This window comes from Falco rusticolus, chromosome 10 (genome assembly GCF_015220075.1).
Source record: "Falco rusticolus isolate bFalRus1 chromosome 10, bFalRus1.pri, whole genome shotgun sequence".
Taxonomy (NCBI): Eukaryota; Metazoa; Chordata; class Aves; order Falconiformes; family Falconidae; genus Falco; species Falco rusticolus.
In genome coordinates, this window is record NC_051196.1 from 17918400 (window position 1) to 17937122 (window position 18723).

Here is an 18723-nt window from a genome sequence, read left to right on the forward strand (position 1 = left end):
AGTTCAATACTCAGTTATACTTCAAGGGAATTTCATTTCTAATTGGGTATCAAACTATGTTGTTATCACAGCTGAAAAGCAGTGATTCAGTAAAAAATTCCTGAATATTTGATATTAAGTCATACCATTCTCAGTAAGCACTGCAATGAGCTGTCTTCAGAAGCAATAGGACCAACATACCAGCACAACCATTTTGCTGAGCAACTTTTACAATTGAATGTTTAACAGCCATTTGTGTATAAAATAATACATTCCATAAAAGTTAGGCATAAAGTATAGAAACATCTATCCTGAATATTCTTGTTTTCAAATTAAGACTGGCTGGCCACCGTCACATCATTATTGAGTGTGTTTTGCGGAAAAATCTGAGCAATCAAATTTTCATAAAAACAATGTTAATGAAAAAATAATTTAAAAGTCAAATATATGAATATTGTTTAAAACCAAATGGCAAATATGTCAATGCAAATATGTGAACAAAGAATTCCTCAGTTTTTCTCCAGTCAAGAAGCAGGCATTACATATAATGTATCTGGCCAAATGCATTCAAATAATAGCTCAAATGCTGAATAATCATGGTGAGTCATAACACGAATAATCCTTATGTTGAAAAAGAAAAAAGAGAATCTACTTCAGTGCAGTTCTGTAAATTAAGAGCTAGAAAATTCAGCAGGGAGAAATTACATGCCCTGCTGTAACTAACACACTGTCAGAACTTCCAGAGTTACAGTTTTCTATACTGTAGCATTAGTCTGATTTGGGTTTTGCAATATAATTTTACAACTAACTGCCCTTTTCCTTACTTCAGTTTTCCAATCAAGTAAAATTTCCCTCTTTCCCTATCCCCTTCCCTAGGGATCACTACCTTAATTAAAATTAACATACAGTCTATAGTATAAGGATACTTATATGTAAGTATATAGAAGTATACATTTATACTGTATGTAAGTATACATAATTATATAGATATAGATATACATAAAGATAGATAGATAGATATAGATACATAGGTATATAATAAGTACCATATACATGGCTTGTAAAAGTTTTCCACTCTAGGGATTGCCTAAAATGGAGCAGAGAGTCACAGGTATTCCATTTATCATTACAAAATTATAAACAAGAACTTAAAAATATATCTTCAGACTTTTCATGGCTTTTCTTTATGACAGCCTTTCCAGTATGCTTCCTTCAGAATCAACTGTTGTATCTCTATGGTAAACCAGCACAAATTTGTCAATATTTCATACAGGATTAAATAAAATTGAGGTGGAATTATGAGAAAACACTGCCTTTCTATATAAAGACAAAACTGGGTAGTTACCTACTCTAGAAAGGACAATTATACAAACAATACATACTCTGGAATGAGAGCAGAGCCCATCACCTTGTGGAGCCAAGGAAGCATATACTGGATGTGAAATAAGAAGATGGGGAGTAGAGGGCATTTACAAAGAAACATCCACATTTAACAACAACAATGCAATACAACCAGGAGGGATCTAGGAGCTATATGGAAGATGCTTTGTAAGACGGCATCTTTGGGGAGTGCATCTATTTGAATAGTGAGTGAGTCACAGGGGAGAGAATGAAATACTCCTGACAAGCATCATTTAGGGAGACAAATGCAGATGTCACATGTCTCTGTGTTAGAGGTTCTGATTTCAATAGGCTCAGAAAAGAACATTTTTTGAAAGTATGTGATTTTGCTCGATCACTTAACTAACCTAAAAAATAGGTATCTACCTTCATTTTCTGATGTTCAGACTAGAAACATTCTTTTTGTTTGATTGTGATTTTTTGGTCTTTTCTTAATTGTTTTTGTGTCGTTACCCATTGCAGATAGCTATGAAGAACCTGAAAACGTGCTTTAACTTATTCCAGGGATAGAGAAGATAAAATGAATTTAGCTATTGAAAAAAAATAAATCACTGTTGCTTTTGAGATCGAGTCTAAGGATTTTAACTGACTGACTTACTTTGAAATCTCCAGTTGAAACCTATATATGAGGTAGCAAAGAAAGGAAATCTGGGGGCAACATTACTTACAAGTCTTAGTCAAGAAGAGGCCCCAGATACATCCAGATGGTGCACGGCATTCACCCCTGTGCTATGGGCCCATAAATTTCCAAGGAGCACAAGAACAAAGAAGAGTTCCTTCTCACCACTTCCATCTTTGCTCTTCTGTGCTATAAGATCATCATTGTCTTTCTGAATTTTCTGCAAAGTAAAATGCCCACCTGTGGAGTGGAGAACAAGATAACACTAATCATGCACATACTGGTAAAAAGTCTGTCTCAATTTGCAAAATCCAAAACATTCATACACTATGAAGAAAATATGCTAAGCCCACTGTGACGCTCAGGGTATTTAATGTCATGCTGCATTCATTGGCTTCTTGCTGTTCAAGTTCCATACTATTTCCCTGTTTGAATTTCTGACCAAGCAAGCATCTCTGCATCAATAGGGAGCTAAATCAACCATATATTGCTCTATTAAAGCCAATGAATTTTCTTGCTTGCACTCTTTTAAGGGTCTGTCTAAAATCAAATTTTAAATGCAACTTGCAGTTGACGTTAAAAATCATGCTATAGATGACAAACTGAAAAACATTCTGAAAATCCAACAATTAGTATTTTTCTGTATCTCATCACATGTGTACCTGCTGTACTTGCCCAAGTTAAATATGACAATGTTTGTACACGTAAAAATATTGCATGGCTCATTTTAGTGAATTTAATGTAGCTTTCTTTAAAATTTATCCTAGTTATACATATTCCTTTATAAATCACGTTGGTAATATCTTGAAAACCTATTTCATCCCAAGTGGCAGATACAGGTTTTAATTGAGAGAATTTATGGGATTGGACAATGTTGGGTCTCAAATAATAAGGCCGAAGTAAAATAGATCATTTTCATCGTAGTCCTATAGCAGAAGGTAAATGAGTTGAGTTTTTCCTGTGGAGGTCTTTACAAAAAATGCCAGGAAAAAAGGGTGTAATAGTTCACAGTAAGAGAAGTAAATGCAGTATAATTGAACTTCTATTTGCTATGGCACGTATTTTGTACAGGTGTCAGGTCCTTCAAGCGTCTAGAAGAGTCTGGTTCATACCAGCTGTGGGTTTTACAGTCAGTGTTCCTAGCCTGAGAAGAATCCTCCTTCTTCACCAAGGTTATTTAACTTTCAGCTATAAAGCCTCATCTTAGTCATAAGCTCTGTCTCAGAGTCTCCACATTTCACAGTAGGCAGTGCCCATGTCATTAATTTACTGAGTGTTTATATAATAAATTGAACACCAAACTTACTACAGCCTAGGAACAAACAACAGAAGTTTGGTTTCCATGTGGAACTTGTCTTCATCAACTAGACAACACAAAGCAACCATTTACTTCTAACTTCTATGTCAGTAAGGTAAACACCATTTGAACCTGCACCTCAGCGTAAGCCTGAATTTAGGGACACTGTTTCATGAACTTTCCCAGGCAGAAGATGCTCGGTTGGCTCCTCTGAAGTAATTACAGTAAAATTGTTATCTTAATGTGTTTTCAATTCTTTGAATACAGTTTTCTGGATATTTTTAAGCAATGGTTTTTTTTAAATGGTACTTTAAAGACAATTTAGGTCTGCATGGAATATTTTGTTTGCATGCTGCTTGTAAGGTTTTACATTTGGTAAAAGTTAGGAACAGAAAAGTGGATTAAGTGTGTTAGTGGATACAAATGTGTTAGGTCCAGCAACAGTGATTTCAAGTTGTGTAGTTATATCTGTGTTAGAAAGCTGGGATACGCATTACCATTAAAATACACTAAATTCCTGTTATCACTATATACAATTTAGAATCTTATCTAAATTTCATCAATATTGTCTTTGCAGTAAGTTATACTGGTGAAGGAAATGCAATCATATGGTTTTCTTGCTAGAAGGTACAGAATACCTTTTTTTCAATTTATTTTTTTATATAGCTGCATTTACTGTTAGAGATGTCAATAAATTGCCTTTTTCTTTGAAAAAAAATTGCAGTTGAAAAGATTAGAATTTTTCCCTACTCTAAAATTTTTACTTGCTGTCATGAAGAAATTTTTAAGGCAGACTACAAGAATGTTCTAATTCTTGTGTCCCCATTTCTCAAAATATCAAAATGATGTTATGTGCCTTGTTGTCCCAGATTGTCTGTCGGTAGATTGCAGGGCATAATAGATCATTTTATGGTAACCCAGAAATAAGGAGCTACATGCTATCCTTGATTGTAATACCAATACTACTGATAGCAGCTGGGTTGTAGTACTGTGGCAGAACATAAAGCGTTCGGGTTGGATTAGCTCTATAAGAAAGTATGTAAAATATTTGCTGCACCTTTGATATGTGCAGTGCCCCAAGAGTGCTAAGTAACAACCATCAGCACTAAAGATAAAGTGATTTTATGTGCACTGGCACAGAAGCCTCTAGAACGGCTGTAACAGATTGGATTTCCTCAGGGTCTGACAACAGCCAAACCTCATGTTCAAGTACATCATTATATATTATCTGTGTTCATGACAGTGTTCACTGTAGTTACCACTTCTATCTTAATGTTTTAATTTTAAATTAGGCTATAGCCTTTTCACTATTTCAAGTGGCTATCTTCTGTACGTGACAGCACAGTTTTCCAACAACCTGCAGTTACTTAAATGCCATATATATTACATATATATTTATATATATATACATCATATCATACATACAACCTTTATAAAGTCTATCCTACCCCACAACTAAAATACCTTCCTTTCCAGGCTGCCACAAGCTGAGCAGGCAGCCGTGGGAGCCTTCCTTTCAGAAAGCTGCTTGGGCATTAATATGAAACCTAAGGTGCCACATTTCACATTCAGAATGATTACCAGATCTCATAGCGTTCCCAGAAGAAAACCTTGGTGCTTCTTAGGAAACAAATTTGCTGCCCATCCCATGGGTGACGGCTAATACAGATACTCGAGTCTACCTGTGACAGCTGCTAAATAGAAACAAGCCATCACCTGGCTGCCCTTTGCCTGTGCTCCTTCATAAGGTCCTTACAGCAGACATCCAATTCATAACAATACTGCCGCTGGTATCAGGTGCCTGGGCAGTGTATGGAAATGTTGTTATATTTGTCCATTAATAGAATTACCCAGAGGTGTGAATAATTACGAAAGCCCTTATGCTTTCCTAGATGTTTCATCCATTTGAAAACAAACAAGAAAAGGCTTGGGACTGTCAGGTTAGATCCCTGGAATGCTTTACAACATTAAATAATTAAGGTTCTCCACTTTCACATCCTCGACAAGAGTGGCTGAATATGGATATCAGTTGCTTCACTGCACTGTGAAATTTAAATAGTGGAAAACGCATAGCTCTCAGGCCGGGTTGAGATAGTCATCTGTCACCAGGCAAGAACTGAGCAAAGTTAGGCAATCTGACCCAAAATGAAAGCCTGCTCAGCTAGGACTCATACAAATCATGACTTTGGGAGAATGTGAAGCCTGGTGACCCAGCATTTCTGATAGCTAAAGATTATTAAGACTTAAAGCTCAGGTTTCCCACAGCCGTAACAGCAGAAGAAGTAGGATAAAGTCACAGGCATTGAGACAAAGCATAATGCAGTTCGTTTCTGTAAAGACTTGAATCGATCTGCTGCAAATGCCTACCTCTGCTAAGTTTGTGATGCCTGCAGAGCACGACCACAAGTTGCATGCTTGTAGGCTTCTAAAGGGAACAAAAACTGTAAAGTTTTGAAAAGTAAAACTGCCATAATCATCTTGAAAGTGCCAATAGGATCTCTACAGTACCTACCCTTCCCAAAAACAAATACATAAACAAGGATCAATAAACAATCTCTTTTTTTAGAGCAGGTTAAGTCATCCCGAAGTATTCCTCATGAAATTACTAACCACTTTTTAAAAGATTTCAAAGGGCCCAGTTAATTATTCACTAGCTGTGCCTGTATCTCCTAATGTCTCTTCTCCCCTTAAGTATCATTCTAAGTGAGATATCCTTCCATTTGGCTGCAGAGCTTTACAAGTGCTGGCATGTGGCTCTGAAGATCCCTTTCCCGTCTGTTCAAAGCATTTTTATGCTCCTGGGCTGAAAGCATAGTTGTTCTACTCCGATTTCTTCAAATACTCTACTGAATGCTTAGCTTGACTCTTGTGAGGAGGCTTGCTGATACCAATGTTACTTTTTACACAGACATAGAAGTGTTTGCCTATCTGTCTGCTTCTATTCCCCAGTTATGTAAAAGGGCTATCACTTTTCTCACTGCCTAAGTATTGGAAAACAAATTTACGCATGACAGTGAGTTGCTCAAGTACCACAAAATAATGGTATGAGTGCTGTAGCTAGCTTCATTCTGTTATTATTAACGTGCCAAATGAACAGTTTATCAGAGATGATCTCATACAGTCAAAAGAATGGAAATTAGCTACCGCCTGTGGCTTTAAACTGAAACATGAACATAATGCACAGGAATGCATCACTCTTAAAAGTGCCTCTCTGTGGCTGTGACAGACAACAGGGAAGACGATGCAAATGGGTTTAAATGACTGTATCTAAAGCCATTGTTGCTTTGATCTAGTTGAAACTACCCAGTATTTTAAAGATCATTCACATATTAAGTGGCAGGTGTGTATTTCTGCTTCTTATTAGAAAAAAAAAAAAAACCAAACCAGCTGCTTTCTGTGAATTTAGCTTTGGGAGCTGGAGCGTTCCAGTTTCAATCTGCATTCTGGGACAGGTAACAGAGACCAATTAATCATGAAAGCTCCCTCAGATGGTCTCACCTTCTTTTGTCTTTGAACAGCACGATACAAAATAAAAATGGGTCATCAATGCATGAGCAAGAGGCTATGATATCCTATCCTTGAAGAGATGTTATACTTGCAGCATTGACATGAGATACAGAGAAAAGCAATCCTCTACTCAGTGCAAAAGCCTATCATCTGCAGGTGGGTATTGTTTGTTTGTTTTTACAGGCAGCATTAAAATATTTTTTTACGGTAAGGATGTTGATAGCTTTCAACACTGCAAATCCTGGGTGAAATGAAAGAGCTGGAACACGGAACACTGAGGAACAGATTAATTCGCTGCTCACCAACAATGCTCACTGTCAGTAGGAGCTGTGAGAAATAAGGGGATTTTGGTAATAAAGGGGGCCAAATGCCTGCAACAGGGTTTACAGGCTTGGAGCAACAGATGGATAAGAAAAGCATGTTTATGGAGAAAAAAATCAGCTGGAAAAATGAGTAATTAAAAAAAGAGGTAGAAATGGAAGAAATTTGTTCTAAGAGATATAAAGCCTCATTATCCTTCACTTGGTTTTCATGAAAAGAGCGAGGAGGGACTGTACACAAAACAAAGGGGGAAGAGAGGCAAATAGAAGTCAGTTCAAATCTCTGACTCGGCAGAAATCAGATAAATGCTACTCTACAGCTTTAATAGCAATAAGAGATTCCTTGGGATTGACAGAATAGGCAGAAGTAGTAGGATGAAGTCAGTGTTATATTTATTTTGGCTATCAAGAAGAGAAAAAAAAAAAAACAAAACAGAACTAGAAGGCTCTACAAGCATGATTTGAATAATAAGAATAGCAGAAAATAGTTGGCATGGAACATTTAGCAAATTATACCTAAACTGCAGACAGTCAGCATCTATTTACCCACAGAGAGCATGCCTAACAAATCTCGTACTGCGTCATTGAAGAAGCAGCAATAACAGAAAAGATTTTACAGGGAGGGAATCAGTGGGTATAATTACATGGCCTGCAGAAAACACTTTTGACAGAATATAACCAGCTAGAAGTTAAACATGAATAGGGGAGCAACCACAACAATCAAACTTCAGTCAATGCAATGTTACGGTGGAAGAGAAATAGTAAAGAACAGGAATAAATTAAAAGAGATCTTATTTTACAGGACACCAAGGCACTAAAGGGTCTTGAATGATATGGCATATTCTGCACTGTTCCCAGGAAAACACTTAGCAATGTGCATGGATGAGAATCCCAAGAGAGGTGATGTTTTGTGTTTAGCCAGGAATAAGCCATGATCTCCTCCCCAAACACTTAGAAGTAGGGGGGAGAATAAAATAGGAAAAAAAAAAAAAAAAAAAGATGTTTTGAGCATATGAGGTTTATAGTCTTAAATTTTAAGGCTGAAAGAGACTGTGATGAATTATTCTAACTTCGCATAGAATCTCACCCAGTAATTTCTGGCTGGACAACCACATTTCTAGGAAAAATACTTACTTAAAATACTTCAACAAATTCACTATGTTCATAGGTTAATTGTTCTGATGGTTAATTACTCTCAGTGAATCTTAAATATATCCTGAATTAGTCTGTCTCCAGTTTTCGAACTCTGGTTTTTGTTGTATCTTTGTTTGATTTCAGTGTGCTGTGTAATCCTCTCCCTGGAGGTCTACAGGTTTAATTTAAGTTACCTTATCTTGCAGTAGGTTGAACTTTAGTTTCTCATTATTGATCATGATTTGAGACTCCAAATAATTCTTGGAATCTTTTTCCCATTCTTCCCAAATTTCTGATTTTTTTTCTCTGAATTGTGTACACTGTGTGTCCACATAAATTAGACACAATTTACTAGTAAATGCCTAATCAGTAGAGAGTGACAAATCTTATTAAGAAAAAATAAAACATCAAAGCAATTGCAGATAACATTTCATCTTGGTATGGACCGTAAAGTCACGTCTCAAGCCCTGAGAATGACTACAATCTGGCTTCTGGTGGAGTTCACCCCGATGCGGTTTCTCCCGATTTTTTACACTTAATCAGAAGAGAATTTGGGGCAACTACACAGTTCTGGTTAAAGAAAGCAAAAGAAAAGAAAAAAAATGGACAACACAGAAGGTTCAAGAGAGGATAACTAAGACAATAAGCCCTAACGACCCTAAATGATAAGCGAAAGAAGGTTAAACATGCTGTGGAAAAGAAAAGATTAATAGAAGACCTGGCTGATATACAAAATACCTTTAGGGAATAGAAAGGATAAATTTTAGTAGACTAGCTATTTAATAGAGGGATATGCAAGCATGATTAATTAATTAACATCTGTATTAGTTAATGAAGATGAAAAGCTTTATATTATTGCTGAGCTGTTTTATGAAGAAAAATAAAGGTAGCAGGCAGCTTTATACTTTTTAATGCAGAAGTTTAGCAAAATTACTGGAGCGGTCTCCCTAGGCTGTGTAGGCATAGGGGTTGGCATAACACAGGCATGGCAATGGAGGAGGGAAAGGGGACAGAGCTGCTTCAGCAGGGTAAATTTTTTATATAACACAAGAGCTCTTTGTTTGGAGAGTTCATTTTTGCACCTCTGCCTTCAAAATAAGTGTAACTATCTTCCAGTTAACTCAGGTTTGAGACTCTCATTACATAAGGGAGTTAGCTTCTCACTGTTCCTAAGGAAATATAAAATATTCCAACTCTCTAACAGAAAAAAACCTCTGAGGATGATTATTTATTGGAACATATTGCCCACGGAGGTTGTGAAATCTCTGTCCTTGGAGGTTTTTAAGACCTGATTAGACAAAGCCCTGAAATGGCTTCATGTGAATTCAGGCTTGGCCCTGCTCTGAGCTGCAGGTCGGACTGGAGCCCTCCCAAAGCCCTGTCCAATGTGAACAAATCTATGACACCATAACATAAAGGACAATTTTATAACTTAAATAATAGAGAAGCTATGATTCCTGATACATCAATAAGGAAAACTTTAACATAATTTACCAAAATACGATATATTTAAATATTAAAAAGCAGGTAACAAATAATTTAGGATAATTTTGCTGGGAGTAATGTCACACATTGCAGTCTCTGAGATGTTTTAGTGGGTCTTGATAACTATCATAAAGCTTATTGAAGCAGATGTACTTTTCAAGCAAGAGGCTGATTTATATCAAACAGAAGCTATAATCTCCTTAAGGTCTACTCATTTGATTTGGAGAGGTGAAGACTGGTTTTAAACGAAACTCAGTTTAAAAGAAATATTTGGAACTTACCTTTCTTTCTCCTTTGATTGCGAAATAATTGGTTTCCTTTCAGTCACTGAAATTCAGCATATTGCTTATAAAAAAATACTTTTGCTAACCAACTTTTGTGATTAATGGATAGAACTCATTAGATGCTTTATACTGTAAATTAATATATTGCTTTATATTGTAAATATATTATTTAAAATATTATATCTATACTACATTAGATGCTTTATAATGGCACAACATCTACAACTTGTTGCATGTATCCCCTTTTGATATAAATTCGAACTCCTACCCACTTACATTTAGAGTGGAATATTACCACATACGCCTAACAAAAATATAGGGCCCAATTAGATCAATCTCTCCCTCCCTCCCTCCCCAACTAACGCACAGCTGTTTAACCGCCTGTACCTGGTCTGAACAGATTTTGATCTAAATACAAAACTTCTGCCTCCAGGATCACCAATGTAAGTATATGCAAGTCCCTTTAAAATCCTGCACAGAAAGCAAATAGAAATGAAGAAGTCATTTATGTTACAATGCCATTTCCAGAACTAAGAAATGTCACTTTCATCGTCACTGCCAGCGTGACTTGAAATGTTTCATCTAAACTCATATTGAACTCAGGTTGCTGACAGTCCTCCTTGCTCCCTCCTACAAAGTCAGCTTCCCAAATCCCCCTCTTTGTGTGGCTGTACTGCTAGACAAGCCCCCACCTAATTACCCAAGATCGAAGAGGCTTTTTCACCTCAGCTGTCATTGCTGTAACAGCTGATAATACATTTTTTCCTAATGTCTTCTAACAAAGATATGTCGGTAGATCAGACACGCTCCTCACAAAACAGCACAGTTCAGCCATGCACCACTATACAAATTAGCATCCCTTCTCCTGCTAAACATCAGGAATCTTAGTATTACAGTACTCCGCATTTTGAAGCTGTACCTCCGTTGCCAAAGCAGGAGGCTCTGGGAACACAATCTGTACTCCTTTCCACTAAGGGCTCTGCCATTGCAGTGCATGGAAGAGGTCCCTCCCTGGAAAGGGAAAGGACATCATTCTGGCCAGGAAGAAACACTGAATGGTGACAGCAAACAGCATGGGATGCAAAGATATTTCTTGGTCTACCCTCTTGCCTAACTGAGAAGGTTCCCTTCAGGTTTGCATCCGAGGCCATCCCTTTTCACAGTCAATAAACACTGCTAACAGGTGGCCGATAAATGTTATAGCATGGTTTCACACAGTAGTAACATAAGGATGTGTGTGGACGTGTAGCATCCCTCAGCTCAAACGGACCGGATCCAGCCTTCTGTTCCATCATGCAAGGATCCTTGCCACATGCAACAGCTCTAGTCAAATCAGACTGAGCAAGAGCTCACTTTGCAAGTTTTGCACAGCAAACTGAGTTGCAACGTATCCGAACTGTATGCATCTTCTACATACAGCCCACTGGATTTTGTATCTGGGATCTTTTTCTTACCAATGTGGCACCCACAATTTAAATGATTATACTGATATACAGTCATTAGACAGAAATTGCGTCTGATCTGGTCCATCTTTGGCAAGATTGAAGATCAGAAAGCAGGCACAACATTTGCCTCTATAATACTCTCCTGAAAGGAGAAAGTCAAAGCCAAAGTCTTGCAGCAGAGAAAGTCAAAGCCGAAGTATAAACGTATAAACATAAAGAATGTAGAAAGGTAAAGGGCCCTTTTTTAACAGGTGAGGAATACAGTAAGAGAAAAGATGCACCCATGCTAACAGTACAACCTGAAACACTTCACAGCATTTCAAAAGCAACCTGTGACTTTGGGGGTTGGGCATAAACAAGTTACATCTTCTCTGAACTATGACTCTCTTTTCAGTCTGGTTTTCTCTGTGGGTGATGCCCAGACACAGATACAAAGCAAGAGATAGCACTTTCAATGTCAAATAAGATTCAGTTGTAAGACTTTTTTAAAACACATTCAACCTTTGTAAAACTATTTCTAAATATTTTAAATAATCTAAAATACTGCTAGCTAAAAAATTTTGTCTGACTGAACATAGTAATTAATAGAACCACGATGACATTATGACTGATAGATGGTCTACAGTTGAACAGACTTTAACAGGATACTGCCATAGGAGAGAAAGGCTGCTGCCAGCCATTTAGTTATTTCAGTTCTACTGAGCAAGACACATCCAAGAGCTTTAAATATGATGACAATCCAATTTTAGCTCCCAAGAATCAGTTTCAAAGTAAACGTCTTGGACAGTGAAGTCAACAGAAAACATTTAGCCACTAATTCTGTAGAAGTTTTGTAGTTATTTGGGGGTTTTTTTAATCCCTGAGAGTGCAGCAATGACATATAAAAAGAAAAAATGGCTCTGGATTTCTGGAACTAACCCAGGACACCAGGATTCTGACAATGAGCTCCTGCACATTTTTGTTAAAGCTCCTGTGCCTCAGGGAACAGCAATAATCTCTCTAGTAACCAGAACTGTCTTTAAAAGCTACTTTTGTACACGTCAATTTCTGAGTGGAGTACCATTTGATCTAGTGCTCATTTTTAAATGCACTGCAATTTAAATACAAACTCATGCAATAATCTTGACACTACTTTTTTCAGGGCACAGAAGCCTAACAGCAGCAGTACCTTATTGGCTGCCAATACCTGTGCCATGATGTTTTGCTAAGATAGAATACATAAAATCACAATGGAAAAAAACAGAAGATGATGCTGCAACTGCATTGCTTTTGTAATGAAATAATGATTAAAATGTTACTGCGGTTGAACTGTATGTATTCAGCTCTATTTGTAAAAGAATTCCATTGCACAGATGCAAGTTCACTGATGAAACACGGAAGAAAGCTCTTCTCACAGAGAAATGTGATAATTCTTCACAATAAAATTGCTTGCATCTGTTAGGAAGTTTTAAGTCTGGTTTCATAAAACAGAAAACAAATCCTTATTAAATATATAGTCCAGTTGAATGTTGTTGTCTTTTCTCAGGCTACAGTCCTGCTGAAGTCAAATCTCTCTTTGAGGAGACTGTCAAGATTTAGTAGCAGAACTTTTTTTTGTAATGGAAAGAGTAGAAACTTGGCTCATTAGTTACGCCATTTTTGTGTCAGTGTGACATCCGCTGGCAGGTAGCGGAGAGTAAAACCTATCAAGCAAGCAGCTCAGAAACCTGCAGCATCCCAGAGCTCTACGTTTATGTAACCTCCTATTCCAACAAGTTTTACCAACATTTTTGCCCAATGTGAGCCTCAGAGTGATATATGCCTAGTAAATACTTTTGAGAGAGAAAAAGATATTAATTAAAAGCAAGCAATAAAGTCAGAGTTGTTTACTACTATTTCTCCAATAATTGTCCTTTTTTTAATAAACAGAACGGAAAGCGTAACTGGTTAGATAAAGTTTTGCAGCAACAGTAGTGGCTTAACAATTCTCTACCAGATGCTGGTGTGGAAAAAAGAGAGAGATACAGAGAAACAGTTTCATGGTTAAAACACTGAACTCATCAGTTGTTCCAATGTTTGTTTTCAGATTTGCCAGGGTTTTTTTCTGAGAGCTTGGGCAAGTGAACGAATTACCCTGCATTTGTAAAAGAGAGAAAGTAATTTGTCCCTCTCCAGTAGTTCCCTGTCTCTCTTGAACCAGGGAGCCCAGAACTGGATGCAGCACTCCAGATGCGGCCTCACCAATGCCCTGATGCTGCAGTTCCATGGAACAGGAGGGCAATGCAATAGCATCCTGCCAATGAGAGGGGCAGCCAAATCCCCCTTCATCTCCCACCGCATCGCTTAGCTTTGTGTCAGCCTTGATGGTTGCCAGGACTATTCAAAACACAATTCAACTCAATGACCATTCTGAAAGCTAACTAGTCAAAACAAAACAAGATGCCTTTTTTTTTTTTTGTCAGGTTAGTGAATCAGATAATGAAAAAAATCACCACAGACTAGGCAAAAGGAAAGGGAGGACAAGAGATGAGGGAGGAGAAAAAGACCATGCGTTTCTCATGGCAGCAAGCCAGCAGATCAGCTTGGATGTCTGTGAAAATGCAACCTGACAAACATATATCTTTAGGATCCCAAAATAATTCTCTAGAGCAATGGTTACTCCAAGTAGCTATAGTTGTAAGCACAGAAAAATAATCTTTTTAATCATTTAAAAATGGTCAGATGAGGGAAATTTAAGTCATACTTTTTTAGCTACTGAAGCAGACAGATGATGCATCCAAGCTTCTAACCCACTTTTCAGAGAAGAACCAGAGGGCTAGACGCAAGCTGGTTTCTCAAGCTGATGCACAGTATTTCACTGTCAGGAATGCCACTTAAATATTAACCAAAAGTCTACATCAGTCTTCCTACTGTGAGCAAGCAGAACAGTGGAGAGATTGTACTTCAGCTGACGTTTATTTATCCTGCATGGAATTTGAAGTAAAACTGCAGCTGAATGAAATCGTGTGCAATCTGCCATCTGTGTATTCCACCAGGAGTATCATTCTGGATTGTTTAATTTTGGGGAAAAAGTCAGACAAGGATTGTGGCTCCAAGGGTGAAGCATGTACAGACTTAAGGAGGTGATATACTTGTGTTTTAAAGTGCATTTTTGCTATTTTTTGTTGGGGCTTTTTATTTCTGAGACTATCACAGCTGTTTCACAGACTCTCTAAGCAGGTCTCTCTGTTTGATGTTTTACATTTTGTAAAAGAACTTTAACTGTGCTATTCAGATTTTTTTCCCAAATTGATCCCTACTCTTCATAAACTCCCTTTTCAGCCTTTGTACTTTCTTCCAGTTACTCAGTAACATTGGCTGTTGTCTAGGAAACGCATCTTGTGTTCTCCTGAGCATCCCGGCACTGTTAATGAAAGAAATCCCTTTGCATCTCTGGGTCACATCATGTTAATTCAGCAACTCTGTGTGAGAGCCAAGCTACTGATTTAGTGTGCAACCTGCAATGCAAAATGCTCTTTATAAGGCTACCAGAGTGAAAGAGCTACCATAAGGAAACCTTCCTCACAAGGCCTCACAGTGGTTAGCTATACAGGGAATTGCACATATTCAGACAATCACACGTATTCAGAAAATCACATCTTCTCATACATACCAAGGACAACAGCAAAATATTCAGCAACTGGAATGGCAGTAGGAAAGGCCTAGAGTAGTGATATTTTCCTCAAGACAAACTCCATACATCCCCTTCAGACTGCTATGTATAAGTCTATATAAGAAATCAGAAGAGGATTTGTGAAGTTTTGTTGTACAAAAAAAAATCTTACAAACAAAAAAAAAATTAAGTCCAGACCTCAGCACTTATTTAATGCTTTTTCACCTTGAAGTGTAGCAAAGCTCTACTCAGTTCATCCAGCTTCTCCACCTTTGAGCAGAGGAATAGGTCAATTCATCCAATAACACAAGTAAGACTAAGCAACAGCAGAAAGCTGGCAGACAGGATTGTTGTCTGGAACTTGAGTGGCACCAACCAGGCAAGTTTAGGCAGACTAGAGCCCATCTTCATTTGTTGTAGTTGTTGTTGTTTTGTTTTGTTTTGTTTAATTAAATAGAAGTGATGCTTCCAAGGTCAAACTGCCAGGGAAGGATGGTCACTGCCAGCTCTATGAGTCGTATTGTCAAATCACGGGGTCCAGTTGGTCAAGTTGATCTTTCAGCTTCAGTATTTCACAGAGCAGTGGAGGCTATGACTAGCTGAAATCCTTATCTGGTTTAATTACAGGCTTTGAAGTCCTGTAGGAACATGATTTTCTCTGGGCCAATGAAAAATCAATTAAGAGAGTAAACCTCCAAAATTCACACCCAGCTCAATGACAGTTCTATAGAAAACTGCTCAATATCAGCATCAGCATCAGTGAAACTATGTATTACTTTGTGGCTAAGAAAGGTTATTTGCTAATAGCCTAGATGGAAGAAGAATGCTATTAAAAAAAAATTATCTTTAAAAAAAGTGGTCTGATGCCCACTTGACTTAAGGTATTCCCTCAAATACAAATGAACGGCTACAGAACTACTCCCAGCTGTTACTATACTTACAAAGCTGCATGAGAATTGAGACTTTGGTGATATAAAGGTGATATAAAGACTTTAAGAACAGGTAAGACAGGAAGGTATGCAGGCATCCTTGTTAAACTTTTCACTACTGTCACAAGCAAGCAAAAATACAAATTAAAAACCATATTGCTGTATATCAAGACCACTCAGCTTCCTATGTCGTCTAGGTAGCAATGAGTTGTGATTGCGAATGCCTCATGATCCCTTATTGTAGGATGGGATGTGGGATACTGCATCAAGGAGAAAGGGAGGTACATGCTGGCCATTAGAAAGAGTGGTCTGTGCCAACTGAAAAGGGAAAGATACCCACAGACTGTGCAAAGGCTGAAGATGGGGAGTGTTCATTCTAGCCCACTGGCAAAAAGACAGCAGATGCCTCAAAAATGTGGCAACAGAGAGCAGGAACAGATTTCAAATAACTCCCTTTTGTACAAACACATTATTCGTTGTCTGTACCTTACTGACATCTTCTCCGTGATTTTTTTTAATGATACACCATGCTTTTGGTCTTTTGCTCCAGGGAAAGCAAGCCCGCATTAAGATGATAATAAAAAAAAAACCATAATCCTGGTGATTTATAGTCTCAAACTGAGATGTGTAAATGATCTGCTCTCCTCAGAATATTAAAGCTATTTGCTATTCAAACCCAGATCTGATTTTTGCAGAGGGCCTCTCATATTAATTGAAGGTCAGATCAATATCACTATTTGTAGGGTGTTTGGAATACATGCCAGGAGACATTTCCATATTAAAATTCAATAAGACATTACACCAACAAACTCACTCTTGCCTGAGGTTAACCTTAAACGGGAAAGAGATATTTCAACCCGTTAATCTCATTCTTCCCCATATTAGCTTGTCATGGTGTTGGGCATGGCTTCCGCCTTTGCAAATTTAATTTGTGTCAAAGCTTGCAATTTTCATTGCTTGCTGTCACTACATTACGATTCTTGTCTTCTTTCTCCCAGTTAAAGAGCAGTATGTAATTGGAGTGGTTTTCACTATACAACACTTGGCAAACTGGTCCCTACTCACGATGCGATGAAGACTCAGCCATGCTGTCACACTTAATACAGTCAATGACTCTGCACCTCTCCCCAGATTTTCTAGCTGAAGATTTGCAACAGCAATCAAGATCTTTACCTAAAACTGATGCAAGCCAAACAGATGATGATTACAGCAATTGCTAGTTGATGAACTGGGACCCAAATGTTGCCCTTATCTTGATGTTCATTGCAGTCAGACACGGTTTCCCAGCCATCAGTGTCTGGTGAGTGAACAAGCTTGCCTGGCCTGGAAGACAGCCTGGGTGACCTCAGTGGTCTTTTACATTTCTATCAACAAGAAAAGTGCACTGGGAATAGAATCAGAAACGTGAACACTGTCCACTATAACCCTTAAAATGTGTCAAATGTATTTTCCACTTCTCTTGTTGAATATGAATGCACAATCAGGAGGCCCAGGTAATGAGATCTGCAGGTTTGCTTCTTACATAAAATGCTCATCAGTATTTTATGTTATTAACCTTTGCAGTAAAAGATCATCAGGTCCTTTTCCTCTTTCATTAAAAGCTTTTCAGACAGAAAAAAGGGGTCAGTTCATCCCAAGTATTGTGTCCCCAGTGATTTCAAGCAGCTTTCATTATTATTTTTTTTTTCTTCCCTCCCTATTCTTATTCATTCCCTATTCATGCATACATGAGGTAAAGCAGATGTCATTTGCTTTTGGAAGCCCACCATCCCCAGTTATAATGGCCAACAATCATTTTGATCAAGGTTAATGATCAGTTTCAGGATTTTCTATTTCCCTTGTATTACCTTGAAACAAGTGGTTGCATATTTTTTGTCTCCAAAATGTTACTGCTTTTTAAAACAGATTTTCTTCTTTAAAAAAAAAAAAAAAAAAAAAAAGGTGCCTCTGGTTCTAAACTCTCTAAGAATTTAAAGATTCTTAGAATACCCGCAAAGTCCCAATACTGCATTCATTAGTTCCCTAGTTTATAATTCCAAGAAAATACTATTTCACCAAAGATGCAACAACTAACTTTGAAGCAAAAATGGAGGGAAAGGTCTCCAAAAGAAAGCTTCAAAATGCTGCTTGAATTTTATAGGTGACATCTGTGACAACTGATGACAAGTGTTTTTCACCTTGGATCCTGTATCATTTAACAGGAAAGCATCACTGATGTGAAATGCAGAACTGGAAGGTAATGTTACAGGAGACTGAAGTCTCAGAAATCACTTGCAAGATAGCATTCACATTTAAAAGCTAGATGTCAAATATTCAGTGGACTTAATAAATTATGACCACAGAAGCAACGGCAGCTGTGCTGGTTTATGGAAGCTCATAACGTTCATATGAATGAGTATTTTCCCCTACAAGTTATTCCTATGAAAAGAAGGTATTTCCCCTTGGAAAATGTGTGAGGGGGAATATCTGCTTCCTCCTGCACTGGACAGATTTTCTTCTCTTTAGAAGAAATAACATTTAAATGATGGTGGCAGTTTTCTTTGTTAAAGGGAATACGAGAGAAGGGGTTGCTTTGAAGTGACACATTGTTTAACATGTTTCCAGCAAAGTAATTTTGAGAATGTTAATGAAAGCTTATTATTCTACAGCTAACATCAAATTAAAAAGCAGCAACTGTGAAGATTAGCAAAAC

General features: G+C 37.6%; 1 long non-coding RNA gene across 1 annotated transcript in view; it reads right to left on the reverse strand.

Moving 5' to 3' along the window:
- Positions 1–18345, reverse strand: part of LOC119154977 — a 30076-nt gene extending 11731 nt beyond the window's left edge. Inside the window, exons 1-3 of the long non-coding RNA XR_005106570.1 lie at positions 15328–18345; positions 15103–15216; positions 2049–2239 (exon numbers count right to left, since the gene is read on the reverse strand). This is a non-coding gene — a long non-coding RNA (uncharacterized LOC119154977). The remainder of the gene's footprint in view (positions 1–2048; positions 2240–15102; positions 15217–15327) is intronic.
- Positions 18346–18723: the final 378 nt, after the last annotated feature.